This window comes from Pseudophryne corroboree, chromosome 10, assembly GCF_028390025.1.
Source record: "Pseudophryne corroboree isolate aPseCor3 chromosome 10, aPseCor3.hap2, whole genome shotgun sequence".
NCBI classification, from domain to species: Eukaryota; Metazoa; Chordata; class Amphibia; order Anura; family Myobatrachidae; genus Pseudophryne; species Pseudophryne corroboree.
The window spans coordinates 356,473,145-356,499,491 of NC_086453.1; positions in this window are offsets into that span (position 1 = coordinate 356,473,145).

Consider the following 26,347-nt stretch of genomic DNA (forward strand, 5'->3'; position numbering starts at 1 on the left):
GAAGACACCCTAGGAGAAATAGGGGGCTCTGGCCTAGGCAGACAGTATATGGAAAATGTAAAAACAACAAGAACATCAAATAAGTCAAACATACAGAAACCAAACTAGAAGTGTACATATATAATATACACAATACTTCACAGGTGAAACTCAAATTCAGAAATTAAATAATAATAACAATAATAATTGCCAAGCTTTAAGAGACATGTTACAGTCAAATATCAGGTCGGGAGAAGTGCAACTTCACCGCATCAGAGTTATCATAGGTGAGCGGCTTTCCATCTTCAAATATGTATAGGTGATCTGGGTAGAGCAATGAAAACTTAATTTTGGTGTCAAAAAGATGCCTGCAGATGGGGGCAAACTTTCTGTGTTTAGTAGCCATGAGAGCGGAGAATTCCTGAAAGATTAAAAAGTGATCTCCTTTGTAAGACATGCTGGCGGTTTTGGGAAAATGATCAAGGAGTTTCATTTTATGATGGAAGGGCAGGGGTACCCAGCAGAGCTTTTTCAGTCCGGACTATTTCTGTGGGCTCTCTCAATGACAAATGGTGCTCCTTTTAAATCCATGGCTAACTGTTCCAGGATTCTAGTTGAAAGAAGTTGATATCCCTTGACAGAGTTTGGTATGCCTATGACTCGCAGATTGTTAAGATTGCTACGATTCTCCAAATCATTGATTTTGGCAGATACAGTATGCTTGAGAGCTCTAGTTGCTTAGCCTGTATGGTTTGCTGAGACGTGAGCAGGTCACCTTCCAAAGAAGATATCATCTGCTCTGCCCCATCCAGGTGACCAGAGTGCTGGTTAAGCTGATTTAGAGTGGACTCAATGGCTTCCCTGATACCAACCAGTTTTTCATTCAAAGGAGGGCCTAAGACAGCCAACATGTTGGTAGGTTTCCTTTTCGGGTGTTTGTCGGGCGGTCTGGACTTGCCTGTGCACTGGGAGGCAGAACGCGAGGTCGAGTGGTCTGAGTCAGAAGAGATACCACAGGGAGTGTCTTACCAGGGTGGCAATGCAGCTCCCATAGAGGTCACTGACATTGGTGCTACAAACTAGAGATGTGCACCGGAAATTTTTCGGGTTTTGTGTAGAGATGAGCGCCTGAAATTTTTCGGGTTTTGTGTTTTGGTTTTGGGTTCGGTTCCGCGGCCGTGTTTTGGGTTCGAACGCGTTTTGGCAAAACCTCACCGAATTATTTTTGTCGGATTCGGGTGTGTTTTGGATTCGGGTTTTTTTTTTCCAAAAACACTAAAAAACAGCTTAAATCATAGAATTTGGGGGTCATTTTGATCCCAAAGTATTATTAACCTCAAAAACCATAATTTACACTCATTTTCAGTCTATTCTGAATACCTCACACCTCACAATATTATTTTTAGTCCTAAAATTTGCACCGAGGTCGCTGTGTGAGTAAGATAAGCGACCCTAGTGGCCGACACAAACACCGGGCCCATCTAGGAGTGGCACTGCAGTGTCACGCAGGATGTCCCTTCCAAAAAACCCTCCCCAAACAGCACATGACGCAAAGAAAAAAAGAGGCGCAATGAGGTAGCTGTGTGAGTAAGATTAGCGACCCTAGTGGCCGACACAAACACCGGGCCCATCTAGGAGTGGCACTGCAGTGTCACGCAGGATGTCCCTTCCAAAAAACCCTCCCCAAACAGCACATGACGCAAAGAAAAAAAGAGGCGCAATGAGGTAGCTGTGTGAGTAAGATTAGCGACCCTAGTGGCCGACACAAACACCGGGCCCATCTAGGAGTTGCACTGCAGTGTCACGCAGGATGTCCCTTCCAAAAAACCCTCCCCAAACAGCACATGACGCAAAGAAAAAAAGAGGCGCAATGAGGTAGCTGACTGTGTGAGTAAGATTAGCGACCCTAGTGGCCGACACAAACACCGGGCCCATCTAGGAGTGGCACTGCAGTGTCACGCAGGATGTCCCTTCCAAAAAACCCTCCCCAATCAGCACATGATGCAAAGAAAAAGAAAAGAAAAAAGAGGTGCAAGATGGAATTGTCCTTGGGCCCTCCCACCCACCCTTATGTTGTATAAACAAAACAGGACATGCACACTTTAACCAACCCATCATTTCAGTGACAGGGTCTGCCACACGACTGTGACTGATATGATGGGTTGGTTTGGACCCCCCCCAAAAAAGAAGCAATTAATCTCTCCTTGCACAAACTGGCTCTACAGAGGCAAGATGTCCACCTCATCTTCACCCTCCGATATATCACCGTGTACATCCCCCTCCTCACAGATTATCAATTCGTCCCCACTGGAATCCACCATCTCAGCTCCCTGTGTACTTTGTGGAGGCAATTGCTGCTGGTCAATGTCTCCGCGGAGGAATTGATTATAATTCATTTTAATGAACATCATCTTCTCCACATTTTCTGGATGTAACCTCGTACGCCGATTGCTGACAAGGTGAGCGGCGGCACTAAACACTCTTTCGGAGTACACACTTGTGGGAGGGCAACTTAGGTAGAATAAAGCCAGTTTGTGCAAGGGCCTCCAAATTGCCTCTTTTTCCTGCCAGTATAAGTACGGACTGTGTGACGTGCCTACTTGGATGCGGTCACTCATATAATCCTCCACCATTCTATCAATGTTGAGAGAATCATATGCAGTGACAGTAGACGACATGTCCGTAATCGTTGTCAGGTCCTTCAGTCCGGACCAGATGTCAGCATCAGCAGTCGCTCCAGACTGCCCTGCATCACCGCCAGCGGGTGGGCTCGGAATTCTGAGCCTTTTCCTCGCACCCCCAGTTGCGGGAGAATGTGAAGGAGGAGATGTTGACAGGTCGCGTTCCGCTTGACTTGACAATTTTGTCACCAGCAGGTCTTTCAACCCCAGCAGACCTGTGTCTGCCGGAAAGAGAGATCCAAGGTAGGCTTTAAATCTAGGATCGAGCACGGTGGCCAAAATGTAGTGCTCTGATTTCAACAGATTGACCACCCGTGAATCCTTGTTAAGCGAATTAAGGGCTGCATCCACAAGTCCCACATGCCTAGCGGAATCGCTCCCTTTTAGCTCCTTCTTCAATGCCTCCAGCTTCTTCTGCAAAAGCCTGATGAGGGGAATGACCTGACTCAGGCTGGCAGTGTCTGAACTGACTTCACGTGTGGCAAGTTCAAAGGGCATCAGAACCTTGCACAACGTTGAAATCATTCTCCACTGCACTTGAGACAGGTGCATTCCACCTCCTATATCGTGCTCAATTGTATAGGCTTGAATGGCCTTTTGCTGCTCCTCCAACCTCTGAAGCATATAGAGGGTTGAATTCCACCTCGTTACCACTTCTTGCTTCAGATGATGGCAGGGCAGGTTCAGTAGTTTTTGGTGGTGCTCCAGTCTTCTGTACGTGGTGCCTGTACGCCGAAAGTGTCCCGCAATTTTTCTGGCCACCGACAGCATCTCTTGCACGCCCCTGTCGTTTTTTAAAAAATTCTGCACCACCAAATTCAAGGTATGTGCAAAACATGGGACGTGCTGGAATTTGCCCATATTTAATGCACACACAATATTGCTGGCGTTGTCCGATGCCACAAATCCACAGGAGAGTCCAATTGGGGTAAGCCATTCCGCGATGATCTTCCTCAGTTGCCGTAAGAGGTTTTCAGCTGTGTGCGTATTCTGGAAAGCGGTGATACAAAGCGTAGCCTGCCTAGGAAAGAGTTGGCGTTTGCGACATGCTGCTACTGGTGCCGCCGCTGCTGTTCTTGCGGCGGGAGTCCATACATCTACCCAGTGGGCTGTCACAGTCATATAGTCCTGACCCTGCCCTGCTCCACTTGTCCACATGTCCGTGGTTAAGTGGACATTGGGTACAACTGCATTTTTTAGGACACTGGTGAGTCTTTTTCTGACGTCCGTGTACATTCTCGGTATCGCCTGCCTAGAGAAGTGGAACCTAGATGGTATTTGGTAACGGGGGCACACTGCCTCAATAAATTGTCTAGTTCCCTGTGAACTAACGGCGGATACCGGACGCACGTCTAACACCAACATAGTTGTCAAGGCCTCAGTTATCCGCTTTGCAGTAGGATGACTGCTGTGATATTTCATCTTCCTCGCAAAGGACTGTTGAACAGTCAATTGCTTACTGGAAGTAGTACAAGTGGGCTTACGACTTCCCCTCTGGGATGACCATCGACTCCCAGCGGCAACAACAGCAGCGCCAGCAGCAGTAGGCGTTACACGCAAGGATGCATCGGAGGAATCCCAGGCAGGAGAGGACTCGTCAGTATTGCCAGTGACATGGCCTGCAGGACTATTGGCATTCCTGGGGAAGGAGGAAATTGACACTGAGGGAGTTGGTGGGGTGGTTTGCGTGAGCTTGGTTACAAGAGGAAGGGATTTACTGGTCAGTGGACTGCTTCCGCTGTCACCCAAAGTTTTTGAACTTGTCACTGACTTATTATGAATGCGCTGCAGGTGACGTATAAGGGAGGATGTTCCGAGGTGGTTAACGTCCTTACCCCTACTTATTACAGCTTGACAAAGGGAACACACGGCTTGACACCTGTTGTCCGCATTTCTGGTGAAATACCTCCACACCGAAGAGCTGATTTTTTTGGTATTTTCACCTGGCATGTCAACGGCCATATTCCTCCCACGGACAACAGGTGTCTCCCCGGGTGCCTGACTTAAACAAACCACCTCACCATCAGAATCCTCCTGGTCAATTTCCTCCCCAGCGCCAGCAACACCCATATCCTCCTCATCCTGGTGTACTTCAACACTGACATCTTCAATCTGACTATCAGGAACTGGACTGCGGGTGCTCCTTCCAGCACTTGCAGGGGGCGTGCAAATGGTGGAAGGTGCATGCTCTTCACGTCCAGTGTTGGGAAGGTCAGGCATCGCAACCGACACAATTGGACTCTCCTTGTGGATTTGGGATTTCGAAGAATGCACAGTTCTTTGCTGTGCTGCTTTTGCCAGCTTGATTCTTTTCATTTTTCTAGCGAGAGGCTGAGTGCTTCCATCCTCATGTGAAGCTGAACCACTAGCCATGAACAGAGGCCAGGGCCTCAGCCATTCCTTGCCACTCCGTGTGGTAAATGGCATATTGGCAAGTTTACGCTTCTCCTCCGACAATTTTATTTTAGGTTTTGGAGTCCTTTTTTTTCTGATATTTGGTGTTTTGGATTTGACATGCTCTGTACTATGACATTGGGCATCGGCCTTGGCAGACGACGTTGCTGGCATTTCATCGTCTCGGCCATGACTAGTGGCAGCAGCTTCAGCACGAGGTGGAAGTGGATCTTGATCTTTCCCTAATTTTGGAACCTCAACATTTTTGTTCTCCATATTTTAATAGGCACAACTAAAAGGCACCTTAGGTAAACAATGGAGATGGATACTAGTATACAATTATGGACTGCCTGCCGACTGCAGACACAGAGGTAGCCACAGCCGTGAACTACCGTACTGTACTGTGTCTGCAGCTAATATAGACTGGTTGATAAAGAGAAGATGTCTATGTAACTATGTATGTATAAAGAAGACTGAAAAAAATCCACGGTTAGGTGGTATACAATTATGGACGGACTGCCTGCCGAGTGCAGACACAGAGGAAGCCACAGCCGTGAACTACCGTACTGTACTGTGTCTGCAGCTAATATAGACTGGTTGATAAAGAGAAGATGTCTATGTAACTATGTATGTATAAAGAAGAATGAAAAAAATCCACGGTTAGGTGGTATTACAATTATGGACGGACTGCCTGCCGAGTGCAGAGACACAGAGGTAGCCACAGCCGTGAACTACCGTACTGTGTCTGCTGCGACTGGATGATAAATGATATAAAAAATATATATATATCACTACTGCAGCCGGACAGGTATATATTATATATTATATAATGACGGACCTGCTGGACACTGTCTGTCAGCAGAATGAGTTTTATTTTTATAGAATAAAAAAAAAAAAACACACAAGTGAAGTCACACGACGAGTATTTAACTTTTTCAGGCAATCACAATATAAGTATACTACTAACTATACTGGTGGTCAGTGTGGTCAGGTCACTGGTCAGTCACACTGGCAGTGGCACTCCTGCAGCAAAAGTGTGCACTGTTTAATTTTAATATAATATGTACTCCTGGCTCCTGCTATAACCTATAACTGGCACTGCAGTAGTGCTCCCCAGTCTCCCCCACAATTATAAGCTGTGTGAGCTGAGCAGTCAGACAGATATATATAATATTATATATAGATAATAGATGATGCAGCACACTGGCCTGAGCCTGAGCAGTGCACACAGATATGGTATGTGACTGACTGAGTCACTGTGTGTATCGCTTTTTTCAGGCAGAGAACGGATATATTAAATAAACTGCACTGTGTGTCTGGTGGTCACTCACTATATAATATATTATGTACTCCTGGCTCCTGCTATAACCTATAACTGGCACTGCAGTAGTGCTCCCCAGTCTCCCCCACAATTATAAGCTGTGTGAGCTGAGCAGTCAGACAGATATATATAATATTATATATAGATAATAGATGATGCAGCACACTGGCCTGAGCCTGAGCAGTGCACACAGATATGGTATGTGACTGACTGAGTCACTGTGTGTATCGCTTTTTTCAGGCAGAGAACGGATATATTAAATAAACTGCACTGTGTGTCTGGTGGTCACTCACTATATAATATATTATGTACTCCTTGCTCCTGCTATAACCTATAACTGGCACTGCAGTAGTGCTCCCCAGTCTCCCCCACAATTATAAGCTGTGTGAGCTGAGCAGTCAGACAGATATATATAATATTATATATAGATAATAGATGATGCAGCACACTGGCCTGAGCCTGAGCAGTGCACACAGATATGGTATGTGACTGACTGAGTCACTGTGTGCTGTGTATCGCTTTTTTCAGGCAGAGAACGGATTATAAAGTAAACTGCACTGTCCTCACTAGTAAACTCTCTCCACTCAGTCTCTACACTTCTACAGTAACAGTACTCCTCCTAGTCAGCTCCAGTAAATCTCTCTCAGTCTCTTATAATCTAAATTGAGAGGACGCCAGCCACGTCCTCTCCCTATCAATCTCAATGCACGTGTGAAAATGGCGGCGACGCGCGGCTCCTTATATAGAATCCGAGTCTCGCGATAGAATCCGAGCCTCGCGAGAATCCGACAGCGTCATGATGACGTTCGGGCGCGCTCGGGTTAACCGAGCAAGGCGGGAAGATCCGAGTCGCTCGGACCCGTGAAAAAAAACATGAAGTTCTGGCGGGTTCGGATTCAGAGAAACCGAACCCGCTCATCTCTAGTTTTGTGTTTTGGTTTTGGATTCAGTTCCGCGGCCGTGTTTTGGTTTCGGACGCATTTTGGCAAAACCTCCCTGCAAATTTTTTGTCGGATTCGGGTGAGTTTTGGATTTGGGTGTTTTTTTTCAAAACCCCCTCAAAAACAGCTTAAATCATAGAATTTGGGGGTAATTTTGATCCCATAGTATTAATAACCTCAATTACCATAATTTCCACTCATTTCCAGTCTATTCTAAACACCTTACACCTCACAATATTATTTTTAGTCCTAAAATTTGCACCAAGGTCGCTGGATGACTAAGCTAAGCGACCCAAGTGGCCGGCACAAACACCTGGCCCATCTAGGAGTGGCACTGCAGTGTCAGACAGAATGTCACTTAAAAATATAGTCCCCAAACAGCACATGATGCAAAAAAAATAGGTGCACCAAGGTCGCTGGATGACTAAGCTAAGTGACCCAAGTGGCCGGCACAAACACCTGGCCCATCTAGGAGTGGCACTGCAGTGTCAGACAGGATGGCAGATTTAAAAAATAGTCCCCAAACAGCACATGATGCAAAGAAAAGAGAAAAAGAGGTGCACTGTGGTCGCTGGACGGCTAAGCTAAGCGACACAAACACCTCAATATCACAGGAATTGTTCGTTCTAATCAATGGTATTATTGGTCCAAATCACGGGAAGAAAATGACAAAATCACAGGAATTATTCGTTCTAATCAATGGTATTATTGGTCCAAATCACTGGAAGAAAATGACAAAATCATAGGAATTATTCGTTCTAATCAATGGTATTATTGGTCCAAATCACTGGAAGAAAATGACAAAATCACTGGAATTATTCATAAACATTTGTAGAAAGTCACTGCTTTCTGATTACAGAAATGCTCAGATATTCCTACAAATCCACAATCCCTTCCCAGAGGAAAAAGAAATTGAGAAACCGTTGTTTGAGAACATTTGTTCTCTTTCCCTTACAAAGGAACAAACCACTTTCCAAGAAGACTGATGTTTTTGGGATTATGTAGACATAATGTTTTTGAATATAAATCCTAAAGCAGATGGTGTATTAGAGCAAAAGAGTGCAAGAGACCAGCCATGCAGTTTCTGAAATATTATGACAAAATGTTACTGTATTTCATAAGCACTCATTCCTAACTCTGCTAAGTACTGTTTGGTATACTGTATCTGGCTTCTGTGAGGTAGTTGTCCATTATTTCAGCTTCCATTGACCTTTTTGAAAGCGGTAGAAGTTATTGATTTTTTTCTCTCCTATTTTTACTTTTCTCTTGCATAGCCCAGTAAAATGTTGCAATGTTAAGTTTGACTTGTGCCTTCTGGGGGTCCACTTCTTCACCAAACCCAGCCAAATCTCATCCTAATCCTCTGTTCCACGTTCTCTATGTACCCCATCTGTGTCACCCATGTCTGTCTACCCCTCCCCTTTAGATTGTAAGCTCTCACAAGCAGGGCCCTCTTCCCTCATGTGCTTATCCTTTGTCTTACTTTAATAATCTTCAACTGTACCACATCCAGCAGTCTTCTGCCATGTGATACTTATTCCAGTGTCATCTGCTGATGTAACTATGTTTATTTACCCTGTACTTGTCCTATACTGTCATCAACTGTAAGTTGCTGTTTTCTTGTTTGATTATTTATGTACTCTGTAATTGGGCACTGCGGAACCCTTGTGGCGCCATAAAAATAAAGGATAATAATAATAATAATAATAATAATAATAATATAGGGTGTATAATCACTAGGTGTATCTCACACATCGCTCAGCACAGATTACAGGATGTATAATAATCAGTAATCACCAGGTGTATAACACATGTCGCACAGTACAGTATATAGGGTGCATAATCCCCAGGTGTATCTCACACATCACTCAGTACAGATTACAGGATGTATAATAATCAGTAATCACCAGGTGTATAACACACGTCGCACAGTACAGTATATAGGGTGTATAATCCCCAGGTGTATCTCACACATCACTCAGTACAGATTACAGGATGTATAATAATCAGTAATCACCAGGTGTATAACACACGTCACACAGTACAGTATTTAGGGTGTATAATCCCCAGGTGTATCTCACACATCGCTCAGTATAGATTACAGGATGTATAATAATCAGTAATCACCAGGTGTATAACACACGTCGCACAGTACAGTGTATAGGGTGTATAATCCCCAGGCGTATCTCACACATCGCACAGTACAGATTACAGGATGTATAATAATCAGTAATCACCAGGTGTATAACACACGTCGCACATTACAGTATACATACTGGTCACAACAATGCAGCAGATATTGAGCACTGATCAATATACTAGAAGTGACACAGAGCTGCAAGATACAGCAATGGCCTACTGTACTGTACTATATATGTATACTGCTAGTCACCAAAATGCTGCACTGTCCTACTATATACTGCTCACAATAATGCAGCACAGATATGTAATGGATACTTGCAGTGACGCAGAGCTGCAAGATACAGCAATGGCCTACTGTACAACTATATACTGTTGGTCACCAAAATGCTGCACTGTAATACTATATATACTGCTCACAAAAATGCAGCACAGATATGGAATGGATACTTGCAGTGACACAGAGCTGCAAGATACAGCAATGGTCTACTGTACTGTATTACTATTATACTGTTGGTCCCCAGTCCCCACAATTAAACACTGTGCACACATATTTGCAGCACACTGAGCACAGATATGGAGCGTTTTCAGGCAGATAAAGTAGATATTTTCAGTACACTGAGCAGAGATATTTTCAGCACGCTGAGCACAGATATTTACAGCACACTGAGCACAGATTACAGAGCTTTTCAGGGAGAGAACGCAGCCACGTCCTCTCCGTTCAATCTCCAATGCACGAGTGAAAATGGCGGCGACGCGCGGCTCTTTGTATAGAATACAAATCTCGCGAGAATCCGACAGCGGGATGATGATGTTCGTGCGCATTCGGGTTAACCGAGCAAGGCGGGAAGATCCGAGGCTGCCTCGGAACCGTGTAAAATAGTTGAAGTTCGGGGGGTTCGGATCTCAATGAACCGAACCCGCTCATCTCTACTACAAACTATTCCATGCAGATATTACAAACTAGGGGAGCAATAAAATATAGGAGCACGCAGAGAGTATGAGATGAAAAGAATATGTTGGGTCTTACATATGAAGTACAAAGTTGTCAATCGGTCACATTTGGAACATGAAAGCACAGGGCACGGTGGGATACAGAACAGTATGGATATCATGAGAACGGGTGGATATCACATAGTGAGTGTAGTCAGCACCAAAAAGCTGGAGGTAGAGGACAATCAATGTATATGGGGGTATACATATAGCAATACAGTTCCACCAGGAAAACAAGGCAATATAGCTGACGTAGAGCAATTATCCAACACATGGAGTGTAGAAGTGTCGATGATCTGCTGAAACATCTGTTGGTGGAGACCCCACTCTCCCAGGTGGAATTCGTGACGACTCAGGAAGACCGCTTCCCAGTTGTCCACTTGAGGAATGAAGATAGCGAACATTGCTCTTGCATTTCTTTCTGCCCAGAGGAGTATCTTTGACACTTCTCACATGCAGGCTCTGCTTTTTGTCCCTCCTTGTCGATTTATGTAAGCCACGGCTGTGACGTTGTCCAACTGGAATAGGATTGCCCGATCCCTGAGCAGAGGAGAGTCCTGAAGCAGAGCATTGTATATCGCCCAAAGATCTAGAATGCTGATCAGAAGTAGGGCTTCATGGGCTGACCATCTGCCCTGGAACTGATCCCCTTGTGTGACAGCTCCCCATACTCTCAGTCTCGCATCTGTCATCCAGAGGATCAAATCCTGAATCCTGAAACTTCAAGCTTCCAGCAGGTTTGAGGACTGTAGCCACCGCAGGAGGGAAATCCTGGCCTGAGGTGATAGCCGTAATATCCGGTGCATCTGACGATGTGAGCCCGACCACTTGCTCAGGAAATACAATTGAAATGTTCTGGCATGGAATCTTCCCTACTGTATCACCTCAGATGAGGCTACCATTTTTCCCAACAATCTTATGCAAAGATGGATGGATGGATATCCGAGTAAGCCGTCTCCTGGAGTGTCCTTGCTTTGTCCTCTGGGAGGAACGCTTACTGAGCTACAGTATCCAGAAACAATCCCAGAAACAGGAGTCGCTGAGTAGGCTCCAGGTGGGACTTCTGTAAACTGTGGATCCACCCATGTTGTGACAGAAGCTGAATAGTGTGGTTTATATTGAGCAATAGATGCTCCCTGGATCTCGCTTTTATCAAGAAATCATCTAGGTAAGGGACAATATTGACCCCCTGGAATCGGAGATGTAACATCATCTCCGCCATCACTTCCTCGGAGCTGTGGAAAGGCTAAAGTATAGCACCTAGAACTGGTAGTGATCATTCAGTAGGCCAATCCGCAGTTAAGCCTGATGAGGTGGCCAAATCGGGATATGGAGATTAGCGTCCTTTATATCCAGCAAAACCATGAACTCCCATTCTTCCAGATCCACAATCACTGCTCGCAAAGATTCCATCTTGAATTTGAAAACCTTTAGGTAAGGGTTCAAATATTTTAGATTCAGAAAGGGCCTTACCGAACTGTTCGTTTTCGGTACCACAAATAGGTTGGAGTAGTAACTCTTTCCCTGCTGTTATAGTGGCACTGGGTCAATGACTTGGGACTGGACCAACTTTAGGATGGCCTGTTGCAGCGCAACTCGTGTATCCTCCAAAACTGGTAAGCTTGAGTTGAAAAATCATTGGGGAGGAGCGTTGTTGAACTCCAGATTGTAGCCCTGAGAAATTAGGTCCTTTACCCATGTATCCTGGAAGGAGCCTTATTCCAGATGCAGCTGAAGTGACGCAGTTGAGCTCCTACCTTGAGATCCCCTCAGGGTGGGGGGGCACCATCATGCTGAGGCCTGAGTAGAAGCTGAACTGGTGCTTTGTTCCTGAGAACCTGCAGTGGCTGGTTTTCTTGTGGTAGTCCAAGAGGACTGAGTAGACAGCCCCGGGTAGGAACGCCTAGCCGGTGGGGCCCCCGGATGGTATAATCATGGATTTTCCTGCTGTAACCTTAGAAATTCACTTATCCAACTCAACCCTGAATAGCCAGTACCCTGATAAAGGAAGAGACTCCACAATGCGCTTGGAATCAGCGTCCGCTATCCACTGACGCAGCCACAGAGCTCTGCATGCCAACACTGCGATAGCAATAGTCCTAGCGTTAATAGCGCCAATGTCCCTGAGAGAATCACACAGGATGCGTGCAGTGTCTTGAATGTGTTTTATGAGAGTCACCGTAGTGACCAGGGGCATGTCCCCCACAAGCCACTCTTGAATGTGAGTCGCCCATGTATGAATGGTGTGTGTCATCCAGCAACCCGCAATCACAGGTCTTTGTGATACGCCAGCTGCTTGTAAATAGACATTAGTGTAGTCTCTATTTTATTATGGAGAAACACTGGAAAGGAAAGGATTGTCTCTTTGTTGGCGCACTAATGAAAGAGAGGTAAGTATAATTAAAATCTAACTTTTATTGTCATGCGGTTAAAATTGCCTGATGGTGTGAAAAATTGCAGGACAAAAATTACAACCAATACAATAAATAAATTGATATCAAATACACTTGTGTGTCTTTATTTATAAAGTTTTCATGTGTGTGCAAACATTTCCTAGAACCATCTTCAAATGTATTACTTGAATTATACCCTTATTTAGGGTTGCCTGACCATACTGTATAAAGAGTATTGGGATACAGTTAACTTATCACTAATCCCATAAGTGATACAGTGTGATTTTGCTATCATTACATCATGTAGTTAAATTGGGGTTAAATACTCTCCAAATATTGAGCAAACATGAACTGTTGGCTCACTGTGTTAAATACCTCTAATCAGCATTGGAATGCTGCCAAAAAGATGCTACTTATAACTCCCATTTCATATAATGTGGCTTTTATAATTTGTTGGCTCTTTTTAAAAGCAGCTATTCTGTTACTGATCCGAAGGTTGCAACAATTGTAACTATAGTTGCAAGTTTTCCATGGGGCAAACACAAGTTATACACTATATCTATTTATTGTATGAATTGGTACAGGCAGATGTCAAAGTAGAACTATATGCTATACTGATATGGTACTATGGGATATAACCCCATTAGCATGTTAACAGATGCAGCTCTAACATTCAGAATTATTCTATTAAATAGATATAAATTGTTCGCTGTATCTGTTCATTGCATATAGGCTTCCCCAATATACATCACAGGATAAGACTATATGATCTATTAATTCTATTCAGCAAAACGTGCTTGAATTGGTATGTCAGAGATACAGCTCTCTTTTGAATTTAACATGGGAGTCCCACTATTGAGCAGATATTTGCCATATATAAGTTGTTACAGCAAGCACTTGTCACATCTACGACCCTATTTCTCAATCACACTTCCTATAGTTCATTGGGTATTATGTATCTCTTAAATTAAATAAAATAGAGAATTATACACATTGACACATGCTGGGTGAGCTGGCGTGCTAGCATTTCTCTGAGACGCCGCCGAGTGAATCTGTGAATTGTGCTAATACAATGCTGCAGCGTGTCTTCGTTTTTACTTATCAGAAATGGCTTAATCAACAATATATATTGTGCACATACATCGGATATGTCATATTAGTATTTCACATCGATGTTGGCACATAGTGAATAAACCGGCATGCTAATATCGCTTTAAACTGCTATGTAATGAATCTATGTTTTAAGCTGTTGCATTGCTGCAGGATATACTCGTATTTACGTATCAGAAGTACAATTCTGGCGTTTAAACTGTTGTTAATGATAATGCTGATTATCTTACAGGAATGAAAGCTATACCTTATACACACTTTGAATACACTTTACCATGGAGCCGCTGCGGCCGCTAAACTTAGTACACACGCTACGTACTTAGTACACACGCTTAGTACACACGCTGCGTACGGAGTCCCGTATCACTGTACGGACTTTGCGTACAAACGCCGCGCCGGGGGAACAAAGTACACACAGCGCGCACGCACCCAGAGATACACTTTAAACCTTTTACAGCAATGCAATGCAATGATAATACGCTTTAAACCTTAGCAGGGCAATGAAGACACGACACCAGATTGTGATTAAACCGCTGGGCTCTAAAACCACAGCGTATTATTGCTGAAAGGGGGTTACAATACAAATAATACAATACAATATAACAGAGTAAATGGCTACATTCAATGGTACATACGTGAGTAGATTCGCTTGCGCTTCCCGGTCCGGTCCTCGGTCATCAAATAGATAACTTTGTGAGTCTTGTGTCAGCCCAGGCCTGCTGCAAGCTCTCTTTATACAATTCCTCCAAAACTCAATACAATGGATACTGTATTCCCTTTGTCCATTGGATACAGTCGGTTTGAATAGGTGGGCGATGTCCATTCCAACTGCTCTTGTGGGTGGTCTCCTCTGGCTACCCGCCGCATACATAATGTACAGTAAATACAGTTTATATCTATATACTGCTTCTGCACACAACTATCCGCAGGAACATGCGATCTTCCTCAAACCAACACCGGAATGTTACCCTTAAAATACCCTACAACTGGATACCAAACACCACCTTATGACCTTGTTCTGTCCCCTCCTATTCTGTAAAGGTGAATCCCTTTGTTCTACTACCATTTAAACTGCTGTTACTTTCTGATGTGGTGCAGGGAGGCTATGTGTACATTGTGCACTATTTAGATTAAATATGTAATGTGTTTTGATAGCTTTCCATGCGTTCACAAACTCTACCGTAAATACCCATACCACGCGCTAATGCGCATGTCCACGCGAGCGATCATACGCAAATTGCGAATATGTGCATGCACGGCAGAACAAGCACACACGCGGAGGCCATCTGTGTGTAGTTTGTACGTGATGTGTGTACTGCAATATTTTTCGACTTTGACAGTCCACCCTTTGGCAGTCACCAATAACTGCCACTATCTAATTACTAAACAGAAAAATATCAATACAATATCTACAGAAGATGATGATCAGGGGAGAGTTGTAGGTGGGAAATATATGAACTATTGGGATAGTAAAAAGCATGTATGTATGATTCCATGTCTGAGGGGCGTGTATCATCGTGCCATATATGTTCTAAATAAGCTTCGAGGCATTGCGAAGTATACATTAAATCCTTCTCATCCCTTACTAAGGGTCTGTAAATGGGCCAACAAACACTACCGAGCTCTTGTCGGCTTGTTCCAACAAATGGGGTGCACATTTAGTTGATGATACACGGAGGGGAGACATATGTGAGTGCTAGTATATGTGGATATCACCTGTCATCTATGTGTGCTATTAACTGGAGGTTGCAGAGATGAAGATAAGACACATATCTAAAACACATTCACATAAACATTTTTGGTAGGGCTGATGTCTCTTTCCGGATGGATTTATCTGGGCAGAGGGGGAGACAAAAGAAAAATGGGTGAAAGAAACAGGCCATGAAATTCATTTGCAATCCTTATCATAACACTGTCTCTATGGATGGGTCATACATTAAATCTGCTGCTATAACAGCGCCCTTGCTCCTCAGACTCATCAACTTTGTGCCGTGCTTGCACCGCGTCAGAATTCGAACACACCTAAATATCAAACCAATAATTATGACGACTCCCAGGATACAAAGGAGAAACTTCCCTACACTCATAATAACATTTTGAGCCCACTCTCCTAAACCTGAGAACCAATTTTGTGGGTTCAACCATGAGACCCAGCCGGTCAGTTCATTACTCACAGCCGTCAGGGTTAGGTTGTGTCTCCTCCGAAACTCCTACTTCAACTGCAAGATATTGTCCATCTTTTGATCGATAATCTTCGTGGGGTCATCAGTGCTGTTTGTAACATAAGTACAGTACTTCACACCATATTGAGATGCCAGAGTAACACAGTACCCACCCGTCACGGCAGTGATATAATTGAGGACCATCCTGTGCTGAATCAGTTCCTTCTTGTAAGCTTGTAACTCCCTTCCCTTATACCTGAAGGTGTCGTCATACATCTCAGTGATATTATCTATCAAGTTCGCTAGCGCATGGATATACCTAAAATTTATAATTCCTCTGGCAGTACGGGTGATGTCTAATGCGAGAAGGAATTGAATCCTGTTGGATTCGTGGATCAAATCAGAGGCTGCGTGCTCTGTCCTATCTATGAGGTGTCTCTTGACGATGTGTTCATAGTGAGTATGAGTATAAGGAGCCTGAGCACTGCGGTAAACGTCTTTCATCTTATCATGGGTTATGGTCATGACCTCTGGCAGTACTCTCCCAATGTAACACAATCCCTCTGAGCTCGGGGCAAGCCACTTGTACGCCTTCCTCCCACATGTGAAAAAGGCAGCATCTGGGAGAACATAGGGGACAAAATATAACATTACCATATTACAATCTTTCCAAGTGAAGAACCCAATCCCTAGTTCTCCCATCTGCTCAGTACAAGTATCGGGCTGGTTGATATGAGCACAATACCCTGGCGATACTTTTCCAACCCACATGGTCTTGCTTCCACCGGTATACCTATACCGAAAATACCTCCCACTGTTGGCTATTTGGCGTACAAGTTCAGAGTCTATGGGTATCCTATCAGCTCTGTGTGAAAAGGTCATTGTCTGGTTATTCCACATTACTTCCCAATTTCCCGGTTTTCGGTAATTGGAAAAATTAAAACATACTAAGGATCTGTCTACATGATACTGGTGGAGCTCCAAACTAGGGGGCCTTGAAATATTGAATTTCCCTTCCACCGGTCTCCCACCCCGTAATTCGAGTACCTCATCTATTGCTAACGGGTATGGTTCTAATCCTGACTTGCTCTGACCTTGAGGTACTTGTGAGCACACCCAGCATTCTAATACTGATGTCAGGCGCTATCGACAATTATAAATAATATATAAATAAATAAATAAATAATTCTCTTACAGCTCATACAATTTAAATAGCCGCAAACAAGGTGAAATGGCCTGTGGAAGTGGCCAACGTAATCACACCTGATTAAAACCAGGTGTAGCAAAAAAGATTCTAGTTAACCTCTTGCGCTATTAAATAAAGGTAACATGACTTGAGGACACTTAATTAATGATTGAAATAAATTTAATATCCGTAAAATAAATTATAAACAATAAACATAAAATTGAATAGTTATGTATGCGCATACACATAAAAAGATAAATACTATACTTTACTAATTGAGCATAAGAGGTGGATCATATAATTAATTGTGACCATATATGGCTATTCAATATTCATACGTTGACAGTGTCCATTATTTTCAACATGGAACAGTCCCATTAATTATGCTCATAGAAATGAGATTAGGTGTGTTTCACACCTTACTTCGCATTAGGGGATGGAGGTTGTATCCGGCTCCCGGGGCTTTGCGCACTGCAGGCGCTGGTATGATGATTCTGCTCCCGTCCTCAAGCCGCCGCATATAGCGCGTCCTCCCGTCTCCCGCTTATCGGTCTCAGGCAGTGTTTGTACATCAATAGGACCTACTGTCAAACGTCCGTTAGGTCACACAGGGCTCCTTCTCTGACGCGTTTCGCTTCCAATTGAAGCTTCCTCATAAAGCCCCGGGAGCCGGATACAACCTCCATCCCCTAATGCGAAGTAAGGTGTGTGGGATGACCTGACACAGCAGAAGACGGAGTACACCATTCACGGACAGTGATAACCGGGAGTTTCACATAGGTGCTTGCTGTGCACCAAACCCCAGGTGACATTTAGCTTCTCCGTGCTGTTTGGAGATTTCTCCATGTATAAAAGGACCATTTACAACTGATATAGTGGTTCGATTTATCTACTTGAAACACACCTAATCTCATTTCTATGAGCATAATTAATGGGACTGTTCCATGTTGAAAATAATGGACACTGTCAACGTATGAATATTGAATAGCCATATATGGTCACAATTAAACACCCAGCATTCTGTCTGGTTTAAGACCTTACCCACTAGTGAGTGGTAATCACTCAATGGATGACGGTCCATGTCGATATTAAGGTTGAACTTACATCTTTGGATGCACCCATCCTCAACTATATTCTTACAATTCCTACAAATACAATATTCATCGGACAAAAACCCCTCACAGTGCCTCCGAGCTCCTTGACTACCAGAGCGCTTACTGATGCCAGCCTTTACTGGAGCGATGTGCCGCTCCTGAGATTCTACAAATTTGTACTTGCCATCAGAACCCATTCCAGATCCCTGCTCGACCTTTCTGGGACCCTCACCAAAACAAACTGTTCTTATCAAAACCAGAATTACTAACAGAACCCGAAACGCAGTCTCTTGTGATCGATCCATTTCGTTAGGGGAAAGGAGGAAAATAAGAAGGAAAAAAGAAAGGAAAATGCAGGGGGAGGTGAAAAAAGAAAATGGTACGACAACCGTTCTAGATCTTGTTACTCTCCGTGCTCAGATGCCCTTCAACAGTCCTGCCTCTCAACTTTCCCAGAACAAACACTCTAGTGTCTCTTTGCTTTGCTCTTTGGACACTCAGTTCACTTTGCTCTTTGAACACACAGTTACCAAACCACAAAAACTTGATGAAACTGCACGAGTTATCTCCGGGTCAGCGACCTGCTTGAAGTGGGACGAGTGGATCCAAGTCTCTCTTTCGGCGACCTTCAATGCTGTTGTGCTGGTTAACAAGACTTGATATAGTCCTTCCCACCTGTCTATGAGGCAACCTGAGCGTAAGAAATTTCGAAACATCACATAATCCCCAGGTTCAATGTCATGACAATTACTGTTCGGTAGGTCAGGAATCACCAGCTTTAAATTTCTTTGTTGATTTCTCAGCTGCTGGCTCATCCCAACCAAATATTTCACAGTCACTTCATTATTACATTTCAAATCATCCTGGGGGTCTTTCATTACATGAGGTTGTCGACCAAAAAGGATTTCAAAGGGTGATAGGTTAAGGGGAGACCTGGGAGTGGTTCTGATGCTGTACAACACTAGTGGCAAAGCTTCTGGCCACGACAATCCAGTTTCAACCATTAATTTGCTCAGTTTGTTCTTAATAGTGATGTTCACTGTCTCCAACTTTGCACTCGCCTGTGGAAGGTACGGAGTGCGCAGCTTGCTATTAATTCCCATAAGTTTGCACATGACCTGAAAGACTTCACCTGTAAAATGGGTATCCCTATCACTTTCAATTATTCTAGGGATACCATATCTACACACAAATTCCTGCACAATTTTCTTTGCAGTGAACGTAGCAGTATTTGTGGCAGCGGGGAACGCTTCTACCCAATTAGAAAATACGTCAATACAAACTAACACATATTTTAAATTCCTACAGGGTGGTAACTGCATGAAATCGATTTGTATTACCTGAAAAGGGCCATCTGTCGGAGGGATATGGGATGGCTCTGTTGGTATTGACTTTCCAATATTCTTCCTCAAGCAAGTAAAACATGTCATTGCTCTCTTACCTGCATGAGAAGAGAATCCTGGCGCACACCAGTAGGCTCTCACCACCTTACACATACCCTCTTTACCCAGATGAGTCAGACCGTGTGCCGCCTCAGCTAAACTTGGAAGATATGCTCTGGGGGCTACTGGCTTACCTTGTCCACCTGTCCACAGTCCCAAGGATTCCTGGCTATATCCCTTTGACCTCCAGACTGCCTTTTCCTGTAATGAACACAAATCTTGCATTTCTTTTATGTTTAACTGTTGTGTATTATCAGTTGTGTGAAGTAAACCGTCTGTGGAAAGTGAAAAGAGAGGGGGAAATAATAAAAAGAAAATTTGTCAGATTTGCGTTCACCATCAGGCTGTCACACCATCATGCATATCGGTGTCTATGCACAGTCTCCCTTCACCAGTATTCTCATTCTCCACCCTTTGTGCATGACCAGGCACACTACGTTAATACTGGTGTCCCTATGCTGGTGAGATATACTGGTTTTGGGCAGAGCTCTGAAAGACCGAGTAGGCATGTGACGTTTGAACTGTAATCCTGTCAGTGAAAGTAAGAGATGAAAAGGAAACTTTGAAGACAAATCACACAGAGTTTAGTAACAGATAAGTTGGTAGAGGTAAAGAAGATTTTACAAAATTTGACATCTGGATTGGGCACTACGGGGAATGATTCTCTACTCAGTCTGCTCCCCTTAAAGAAATTCTATGTGTGTTATATCTCTACTGGGACTATCCCAGCCATCAATCCAGTGTCCTGTCCATTCTAAGTTCATTGGGAACCCGGTATCTTTGAGATCATTTCCTCTACCTGCGATGGACATGCATCTAGAACAGTGAACTGCAACATTAGTCTTTGTGGGTATCTAACATACTTTGTGCTTCCTGGGCGGGAGTACTCTATATGTATACCATCTCTAACAAAACTACTGTTAAGTTACTTAGAGGTCACTTCTGCTAGAGAGAGAAGCAAAAGTTTAGAGACCTCCTCCTAACCCCAGTAAATTTTGTTAAAAGGGTAAAGTTGCATTTATTCTGTTCTTCCCATTAACCAAATCTGTGTTTTCTATATGGCTCGTGATTCCTTACTATATGTCCCTTGATCCCATCTATGTGTTTAATAACGTGGCTTGTTTTCTCTGTCTAGGGGTCTATATTGGCTATGTGTTCTACTATACCTACAATCTCTGGCAAAATGCCCTTCCTTTTTACAACTGTAACATATTCTCGGTCTTTTCCAAACGGCAGGGGTCTGGGGTTTAGGCTGATGAGACTTTGGTGTAAGGGCCTGTATACTTTCAATCCTCAGCCTCTCCTGCTGTTGTTTTCTACACCTAGCAATATTCTTATGGTGTACAATTGCGCACTCTCTAAGACAAGCTACTGTGACCCCTCTCCAATTAGGCAAAGATGTTTGTACTCTGTCCCTTACTGTCTTATCGAGTCCGTCCATCAACACAGAGACAGCCACCTCCCTGTAATTCGCATCGTTCCCTGTATCTGATACCCCAATGTATCTATCCATTATTTGCAGGGCTCGATGGAAATATTCAGATGTCATTTCATTTTCCCTCTGTTTTATGGAGAAAATTCTTCTCCACTTAACATTAATGGGGAAACACAACTCTAGTTGTCTATTAATTCATTCTAAGTTCTCCTGATTGTTTTTGTCAGTCATAAGACTATCCGACTCTAACCTACAATCAGTGATACATTTTTGGGTGTCAATATTAGGGGGTAGGCACGCTTTCAAAAATATCCGCAAATGTTGGTTTGTCGGTTCATACGCATTACCCAGATCTCTGATAAATTTCTGACATCTGGCTAAATGCTTCAGATGGTCAGGGAATTCTGAAATGATTGATCGCAGCTCATCTCTGGGCCACGGGCAATACATTGCATTATTCCTGGTGAGGACTACTCCCTGACTATCGGTTCCCCCATTGGGAGTTACTATCTCCAAGACAGGGTGTAATTCTACCATTCCGTTCCTAATCTGTCTACTGTGAGGTGTTGTTGTCTCTGTGCAATGAACTGTCTCACACTTACCGGTAGCTGTGACCTCACTAGTTCTTTCATTGGGGAATAATGTTACTGCTCTACCTGGTTGGACAGGCCCCACCTGAGTGTCCTGCAAAGTGACTGCTTGGAGGAGAGCTGCAATTTGGCTGGATCCTTCATCTTCCTGTGACCTATAACCTTGAAAAGACTTAAAACAGGATACATCTTGCAAAAATTAGGGTTAATACATTGTTTTTGCATACTACTATCATTTACGGATATACCATTGATTGTAGCCATCTCTTCCACTTCGACCTGTGTCGACACTGGTGTGTTTGTGTTCTCATTCCCACTAGGTTTTGAACCTGTTTTGCAAATTTGTTCTCTTTGCATATCCCCCTCTTGCTGCCATTATTTTAAACAATCATTATGTCTAATCCTTTGTTTTCTGGATTTTAAAAGATATATTTTACTGCTTACATTCTACAGTACCTCTGGTTCAAAGCTGCCCACCTTAGGGAATGGTTCCCTATCTTTGTCAGTCACACGTTCCCATTCAGACAAAAAGTCTTCAATACTTTTTCCTTTAAACTTCGCTGACCCCATGGGCCGCGGCTCTTCAACCTGAACCCTGGTTAAACGTTCCTTACTTGAGCAACTGGCTCCCATAATTGTGGGCCTTTTCCCACAAACACCAAAATACTCAATATAAGGCGACGGTGAAAGTTGTCCGAGCGTTCTTCACTTGCTCACCGCCCACGTTGGCCAGTACTACCGTACACTGTCGATAGCGAAGGCAATGTACCCAACTTAGGGCCCTATCTGACCTATATTTACTAGAAGTTTTTTAGGAATAACTTACCCTTTCCAGTAAAGTATCTGCCGTTGGAGATTTTCCTGAGAGAGACCAGCGAAAACTCCCTATGCACTTTATTATACACAAATCACGCTTGCGTATGCTCTATACAGCGCTGATGATACCGCGATTTTACGCAAAAGCTTGTAAAAAGGATATCATGTTGCGCTATCTATCGCACCCACAAACGCGCGGTCCAATCGTACAGCGTATAGGTACTTGTTACTTATCTGCCATACGACCACTGGAATCGATTTTTAGGCTGCGAAACCTCAGCCGGAGCGTATATAAAAAAAAACTATATGGGTCACAACACAATTCACAATTCCCTACCACGCTCCTGTAAGTCTCCTCGCGACTTACGTATTAAACCTTATACTAACGTCAGTCAGCCGCCTCACGCCACCAAGTATCCACTCACTTGATGTACCCAACGACGGGATCCCGGTTTACGGGGTTCGAATTTCACTCACTCCTACGTTCGCTCACTCAGGTATACTTGGTTTTTCTGTACAGAAAATTAGGATTCATTCAAGTTGGCAGCTTTACCCCCAGAGGCAATTTAAAAAAAATATTTATACTAAATTTTGTATTTACATTAAATTTCTTTAAAAACCGGGTAGTTTGGTGCTATTGTAGCGTGGCTACTGTCCCGCCTTTAAACTAAACGAACTATTGTGTAATTTGTACTTAGCGACCGTACTTCTTACGCAATTTGCGTAAACACGCGATCGTGCGTGTCTCTTACGCTGCGTGTGCAGTTCCGTACTTTGGCCCTCATTCTGAGTTGTTCGCTCGTTCCTTTTTTTCGCATCGGTGCGATAAGTCGCAAACTGCGCATGCGCAATGTTCGCAATGCGCATGCGCCAAGTAAATTAGCACAAAAGTTTGGTATTTTACTTACGGCTCAATGAAGATTATTCATCGTTCTGGTGATCGGAGTGTGATTGACAGAAAGTGGGTGTTTCTGGGCGGAAACTGGCCGTTTTATAGGTGTGTGCGAAAAAACGCTGCCGTTTCTGGGAAAAACGCGGGAGTGGCTGGAGAAACGGGGGAGTGCCTGGCCGAATGCTGGGTGTGTTTGTGACATCAAACCAGGAACAAAAATGACTGAACTGATCGCAGTGGCAGAGTAAGTCTCGAGCTACTCGGAAACTGCAAAGAAATTTCTAATCGCTATTCTATTCGCAATTCTGCTAATCTTTCGTTCGCAATGCTGCAAAGCTAAGATTCACTCCCAGTAGGCGGCGGCTTAGCGTGTGCAATGCTGCTAAAAGCAGCTAGCGAGCGAACAACTCGGAATGATGGCCTCTGTCCACGACATGTGTACAAAACCGTACGTCCGCAATAGCACAAATCATACAATTCTATAAATGTGAGCAATAAAACTACTATTGCCCACTAAACACAATCCACATTTGTTCCGTTTTAACCCTTACTACTGGGCCAGAAATGTGTTTTGTGATTTTACTATTACTTCCTTAAATACTTATTTTATTTTTAACTATATAGCAACAAATATCTCCGGTTTCATATAGGTTTAAATGATTCTAGCAATTTGAATGTTATGGCAACAATGTGAGAGAGTATGCAAAGTATGGGTGCCGTGTACGCTTTTTTTCGCCAAAATTTTTTTTCTCAGATTTTAAATAGCTTTTATCCTGTTTACCTTACGAGTTCTACCAGCATCTCTACAAACCATACAGAGCAGACGCCATCTAATCAGCAATCAAGTAGGGTTTTCAGTGTATCCATCGACCGAGAAAAGGATACGTAGGATACTTTCTGTCCACCCTGTGCTGATAGATTAAGTCTGCTGTGACCTGTTAGTTAGTAAGTATGTGGAAAACCGGAGAGCCCCCAATTGATAATGCTGATTATCTTACAGGAATGAAAGCTATACCTTATACACACTTTGAATACACTTTACCATGGAGCCGCTGCGGCCGCTAAACTTAGTACACACGCTACATACTTTATACACTGTTTGCGTACGGAGTCCCGTATCACTGTACGGACTTTGCGTACAAACGCCGCGCTGGGGGTACAAAGTACACACAGTGCGCACGCACCCAGAGATACACTTTAAACCTTTTACAGCAATGCAATACAATGATAATACACTTTAAACCTTAGCAGGGCAATGAAGACATGACACCAGATTGTGATTAAACCGCTGGGTTCCGAAACCACAGCGTATTATTGCTGAAAGGGGGTTACAATACAAATAATACAATACAATATAACAGAGTAAATGGCTACATTCAATGGTACATACGTGAGTAGATTCGCTTGCGCTTCCCGGTCCGGTCCTCGGTCATCAAATAGATAACTTTGTGAGTCTTGTGTCAGCCCAGGCCTGCTGCAAGCTCTCTTTATACAATTCCTCCTAAACTCAATACAATGGATACCGTAATCTCTTTGTCCATTGGACACAGGGATGCAGTTTTACAGTACAGGAGAGGTCATAGGTCGGTTTGAATAGGTGGGCGATGTCCATTCCAACTGCTCTTGTGGGTGGTCTCCTCTGGCTTCCCGCCCCATACATAATGTACAGTAAATACAGTTTATATCTATATTCTGCTTCTGCATATAACTATCCGCAGGAAAATGCGATCTTCCTCAAACCAACACCGGAATGTTACCCTTAAAAAACCCTACAACTGGATACCAAACACCACCTTATGACCTTGTTCTGTCCCCTCCTATTCTGTAAAGGTGAATCCATTTGTTCTGCTACCATTTAAACTGCTGTTACTTTCTGATGTGGTGCAGGTAGGCTATGTGTACATTGTGCACTATTTGGATTAAATATGTAATGTGTTTTGATAGCTTTCCATGCGTTCACAAACTCTACCGTAAATACCCATACCACGCGCTAATGCGCATGTCCGCGGGAGCGACCATACGCAAATTGCGAATATGTGCAAGCACGGCAGAACAAGTACACGCGCGGAGGCCATCTGTGTGTAGTTTTTACGTGATCTGTGTACTGCAATATTTTTTTACTTTGACATTAAATAAGTATTGGTTATTCACTGTATCTGTTTTTAGTGTATGGAATCTCAACATTGCGTCTAATTAAATCACTGTAATGCATTAATTCTATTCAACCAAGCCAGGGAGTTCCGCTGTTAAATGGGTAGTGCCATATATAAATTCTTCCAGCATATATTAATCCCGTTTTGCAACCCTATCTCTCAGTCGTGTTCTGAATAGTACATTCAGTATTATAGTTCTCTTAAATTAAATGAGTTGTTGCACACACATACTAATAGTCGATATTAATATTGACACATAGTGAACGAGCTGGCGTGCTAGCGCCGCTCTGGCATTTCAGAGTGGTGCTAGCATGCCAGCTCGTTCACTATGTGGCAACCCTAAATAAGGGTATAATTCAAGTAATACATTTGAAGTTGGTTCTAGGAAATGTTTGCACACACATGAAAACTTTATAAATAAAGACACACAAGTGTATTTGATATCAATTTATTTATTTTATTGTTTGTAATTTTTGTCCTGCAATTTTTCACGCCATCAGGCAATTTAAACCGCATGACAATAAAAGTTAGATTTTAATTATACTTACCTCTCTTTCATTAGTGCGCCAACAAAGACAATCCTTTCCTTTCCAGTGTTTCTCTTCAACTTTTTTGTCTATGGTAGC